General features: G+C 39.5%; 1 protein-coding gene across 1 annotated transcript in view; it reads left to right on the forward strand.

Annotated features, from left to right (window-relative positions):
* LOC135212486 (cell adhesion molecule Dscam2-like) overlaps positions 1-6000 on the forward strand; it is a gene marked incomplete in the record, with an annotated part of 596569 nt that overhangs the window by 132372 nt on the left and 458197 nt on the right.

A 6000-nucleotide genomic window follows, 5' to 3' on the forward strand; every position in this document is an offset into this window, starting at 1 on the left:
GGCATGTTTTCAATCTGTTTATGACTTGTATGGGGTAAGTCGCTGACATGTGTCTATGACATTTTATACTTTATAGTTGACAATACCTTATCCTCGACACAATTCTGATGAATTGATTCCCTAAGGCAAATAAGACTGAATACAAATAGCAGTAATTCTGCTAATCAGTCTGCCACCGATCTCCAAGAGCTAAAGACTGACAAGCTGAATGATCGACTAAATGACTGACTGAATGACCAGACTGTAAGTTAGCTGGCGTCACAACGACCAGGGTCAAGAATTTAATCCCTGATCGAGAGAGGGCTGACGATAAGAACAACCAAGCAGTAAAGTGAAACTTAGAAAAAGGGGGTAAGGGGAAAGGAACTATGAGAAGTAAGGGGGAAGAATTGGCGTGGGGGGAGGTGAGGGGAAGGGGTAAGGGGGCGACGCCATGAGACCCTCCTCCGAAGAAACCATTGTTTGTTTCAACAATGACTCCACTAATTGGTTGTCAGGTACAGGTGTGACGCCCCACTGTTTTCTCAAGATGAAAAGGAAAGACACAAACATTATATATATATCTATATATATATATATATATATATATATATATATATATATATATATATTCTATGCATACACACATGCGAATGACTGCATAAAATACACTCGACGCGAACAGACCTAACATACTGCTTTCAAACATTACTACGCCCTTATCTTAACAAGCGCAAGTACACACAAACACACACACACAAACACATATATATTATATATATACATTATATACATACACACATGCGAATGTCTGTATAAAATACACTCATACAACGACGCGAACAGACCTAACATACTGCTTTCAAACATTACTACCCCCTTATCTTAACAAGAGCACATACACACAAACACACACACAAACACAAACAGAACTCCTTTGCAAGGAGAATCTTACGCATTGCGAAACATCGTCTCTCGCTCCTTCCTTCCACTTCGTCTTCCAGAAACCTTCGAAATGCAAATTGAAATCTTCCCCGCTGTTAATACTTACGATCAGTATCTCTCTCTCTCTCTCTCTCTCTCTCTCCTTTCAGTAAAATTGAAAGCGCGGATTTATTTAACTTCTACGCAAACGAGATGCCAGGTCTCCAATTCAATGGGGGGGGGGGGGGGGTGGGGGGGGGGGGGGGGGGGAGGGGGGGGGGGGGGGGGGGGGATGGAGGGTTGGGGGGGGGGGGTGGGGGGGGGGGGGGGGGGGGGGAAATGGAGATGGAGGGGGAATGGAGGGTTTGGGGGGGGGGGGGTGGATTGATCTCACTACCTCCACGAGAGGTCGACGCGATGTCCTTCGTCAAGACATTCTGCTTTTTCCTTCGTTAGACTTTTTGCTCTTTTTTTTTCCGTCAGACATTTTGCTTTTTTTTTGTTTTTTTTTTTTTTTTTTTTTTTGTCAGACTTTTATTGTTTTTCTTCGTCAGACTTTTTTTCCTCCCATCATACATTTTATCCGTCGACAGACTTTTTTCCTTCGTCAGGCTTTTAGTATTTTCAAAACTGAACTGAATTTATGATAATAATAATAATAATAATAATAAAAATAACTGAATAATGATAATAATAAATAATAATAATAATAATAATAATAATAATAATAAACACTAAAACAGATATATCCGTAAACGTATATTTTCAACTGAACTGAATTTATTCAATCTTCTGAACACAGCTGGAAAGAGAGAGAGAGAAAAAAAAGTCTTGTTAAGAAAAAAAAAAAAAAAAAAAAAAAAAAAAAAAAAAAAAAAGTCTTCATATTACGGGCAGAGGTATGTCTGTCTGTCTGTCTCCTTTCAAACTTCTGATGATGATAATAAGGAACATTTCTTTTTTTTTCTCAGTTTCCTTCTCTCTCACAGCATCAAACACAACGACTATACCGTACCAGAAACTGCACAGATCTTCTCTCTCTTATCACTCTCTCTCTCTCTCTCTCTCTCTCTCTCTCTCTCTCTCTCTCTGCCGAGATCTCGGCGGAGTGATTGATCAAGGTTCTCGATAATATCGAAAGAAGATTCCATATAGAGTTGAATCTGTTTCAATTCCGTTTATAAATACACACACACACGCGCGCGCACACACACACACACACATACACACACACACACACACACACACACACAACATATATATATATATATATATATATATATATATATATATATATATATATATATTATTAACTTCTTTTTCGGAGAGGAAAATACACTGACATTCCATTTCGGCAAACTCTGAGATGTAAGTGTATTGCAAATTATACTATCTAATAAGTAACGTATCAAAATACATAGGGCTAGCAACTTCATCCATAAATATTATACATATATATTTTATATATATATATATATATATATATATATATATATATATATATATAGTTACTGTACATATGTATGTGAAAGTAAGAAACGTGAGCATCTGAGAAGAGATAAAAAAAAAATAATATTAAAAAAAGCAGTTAAAAGGGAGATGATGCACCTTTTGTTAACAAGATCTGTTCATGACTCAAGAATTCTATTTATCATCCTGGGGAGAGGGAAGGAGGGATGGGGAGGATAGGGGTGATGGGAGGATAGGGAGAAGGAATGGGGGGGAGGGGGTTAAGACACTCACCGATTCACAAACGCACAAGAACGTGACGTCTGAATCGAGGATCCGACACAAAAGGAGACGTGATATAATCTTGACGTGTGTGTGGTGTGTGTGTGTCTAGTAGATGGTGGGCCAGCCACCCCCGCCCACCCTTACCTTCCCCCTTCCCTCCCCTCCATCCCCCCCTCTCCTCCCTCCTCTCTCCCCCTTCCCTGAAGAGCAGAAAATAAAAAATAAAAAAAGACAGATCAATAAATGAGCAGTTAAAAGTACACTACAAACCCCCTCGGATTGCCACAGAAAAGACGACATAATTTCATGAAAAAAAAGAACTTATTCCATTTTTGTATTTCTTCCAGTGATATAATAAACGCCTTAAAATATTTGAACCAATGTAAATCCTACATAATCATGTATTAAAATCATTCTTCATAATCTTAACTAGCTCTTCACAGACAGGACACATCAAGGAGAAATATAAGACACTGTAAAAACATTTTTCACCGATTGCAATCTCGCACTACACGGACGGATCAGGGAGAAATACAAGATGGTATGAAATCCTTCAACCGATTGAAATCACGCATTCAAAGAATTGTTTGAAATCTTAAAACCAACTCACACGCCGCTTCAAATTCAACCCGGAATCGTCGAAGTCCAAGCTACAGGATTCCCACTGTCAACATTTATTGCTGAAGTAGAGAGAGAACTCGAGAGACAGCTGACCTGATGCACTTTAAACTATCGTCTAAGATATGGAACTGCCTGATTTGATCGCCATTAAAGAAATGGAATCGAAAAGCCATCCTCGATGCAGACGATAAAACCTCTCTATGTCATTTCCCTCCACCAGAGAGACTTTCAGGGGTCATGAACCCCACGTCCAACAGAACCCCCCCAAAAAAGGGGTCCCTTTCCTTCCCTCCCTCTTCCATCCACCCCTTCAGTATCTCACGAAGGATACCTCCAACCTCCCCCCACCCCCCATACGCCCTTTCCATTACACTTACTTTGGTCCCTGAGTTGGTGGTGGGAGGGAGGGGGAGGGGAGGGGGAGGGGAGGGCCTGGAAGAGGTAATGAAATTGGGCTCTTCAGTAACCCTGTTAAAAGGACGAGAAACCAGCGTTTGTCGTCAGTCAATGACAGTAACGAAGTTTGCTACGTTCTTTTAAATAATTTGTCGTCCGACTAGAGAATCCTGGAGGAGAGAGAGAGAGAGAGAGAGAGAGAGAGAGAGAGAGAGAGGAAAATAAATTGAGAAAAGATGGCCTGCAGTGATAAGTGAAAGGGTGATAAATGTACATTTATCTTTGCCTGTTTTTGGAATGTCGGTCTTCTGAATGCGTCATCTCTCTCTCTCTCTCTCTCTCTCTCTCTCTCTCTCTCTCTCTTTCTGTCATTCCTTGAAAAGTTTACAGTTTCATTTGATTGTTTTAATACTTACAGAGAGAGAGAGAGAGAGAGAGAGAGAGAGAGAGAGAGAGAGAGAGAGAGAAAAAAAAAAAAAATTTCTTGCTGGTCTCTATAATTCTCGTGCTAATATTGTACGTATAACAATTATGCAGGTGAAGAGAGAGAATTTCTTGTTGGTCTATAATTCTTATGCTAATATTGTGCATATTACAATTGTGCAGGTGAAGAGAGAGAGAGAGAAAGAGAGAGAGAGAGAGAGAGAGAGAGAGAGAGAGAGAGAGAGAGAGAGAGATTCCGGCATATTCTGAAAAGGCTTCAAAGGACTAGACAGGGTATAGGAGAGAAGATAAGATTCAGTACCGCCGTCATGTAAAGCTTTTTCATTTTCTCTTTCACTATCCCTTTTTTTTTTTTTTATCTTCTAAGAAGGGTGGTGATTGATAAAAAGCCGCTGGCTAAGGCAACAATGCAAGCCACTGCCTCTGGCAAGAGCGTAGCAACGGTGCAATTTCATATCCCGACGTCAGACAGATATTTGATGTCTAGGCAAGTCCCTTACGACGCTCCTGATTGGCTGTTGACAAGCCAATGACAGGGCTGGAAATTCTCAGTCTCTCTCGAGAGTTCACATGGGTAGGATCTATGTTTCACCTCTCATGAGAGGGCGTTTTTGCAACTGGGACAGTTCCAGCGAAGAATCGGTGTTTTACTACTCTTAGACAACTCCGCTTAGTTATTTTGATCGTTTGCTTAAATTTTATTCATAATTTTTAAATTTATGTATCTTTTCTTTTTATAACTTTAAAGTGACAACTCTCCCGAAATAACACACACACACAAATATATATATTATGATATATATATATATATATATATATATGATATATATATATATATATAATATATATATCAATATAATATCATATGTGTGTGATACCATTGGGTGAGTACATGAGAGAGAGAGAGAGACGAGACCCGAGAGAGAGAGAGGAGAGAGAGAGAGAGAGAGAGAGGAGAGAGAGGAATGATTTATGTCTAGAATACAAACAATTTGCACCATACGTTTCCTTCCCTGACAGGTATACCAGAACAAAAACTATTATTTTTGAGCTGAAAAAACAAGGGAAGAATTATGGTATGGGATACCGTGAGATAGGCATCTATCTTTCTTTATTTATTTGTAAAGGCATTTCAGTTTTAAATATCTTTGTTTTCCCGCATACGGGAAAAGCAAAATGAGAGCGGTCTGGCTCGATTACAAAATACGATAATACTCGTACCTGTCTAATCAATTATGTTATTTTGCAGGTATATATTAATGCAAGTTTATCAGCGCTTGTGGGATAAAGTTACATCAGAAAATAATTTGAATGAGGCCAAAGATTAATGGTAAAATCTGCCACAAAATACGTACATGTCAAATCCAAGTCGAGAGAGAGAGAGAGAGAGAGAGAGAGAGAGAGAGAGGAAGAGAGCATAAGCTAAAATATGCTTGGGTTCGATCTGTGTCTGCAACAGAACCACATGAACTTGATATGAGAGAGAGAGAGAGAGAGAGACCTTACCTTACAGACCTTACAGTTCGTTCGGGTTGCCCCAGGTCCCTCGAGTGAGGCGCCCTCTAATGTCTACCAGAGAGTTGCTAGTACATCTTCCGGTATATTTTGCATCTTCCAATCTTGGATGGTCTGGGATGCAGTTTAGATATTTGTCGAGCTTATTCTTAAAACACATCTACGCTCACTCCTGATATATTCTAGATGAGCTGGCAACGCATTGAATAGACGCTGCATTATCGATGCTGGTGCGTAGTGGAATTAATGTTCTGTGTGCTTTCCTTATTTTTCCTGGTATAGTTTTGGGCACTATTAATCTACCTCTGCTTGCTCTTTCTGATATTTTTAGTTCCATGATATTTTCTGTTATTCCATTCTATCTGTTTCCATGCCTGAATTATCATG

Source organism: Macrobrachium nipponense, chromosome 41, assembly GCF_015104395.2.
Source record: "Macrobrachium nipponense isolate FS-2020 chromosome 41, ASM1510439v2, whole genome shotgun sequence".
In the NCBI taxonomy this organism is placed as follows: Eukaryota; Metazoa; Arthropoda; class Malacostraca; order Decapoda; family Palaemonidae; genus Macrobrachium; species Macrobrachium nipponense.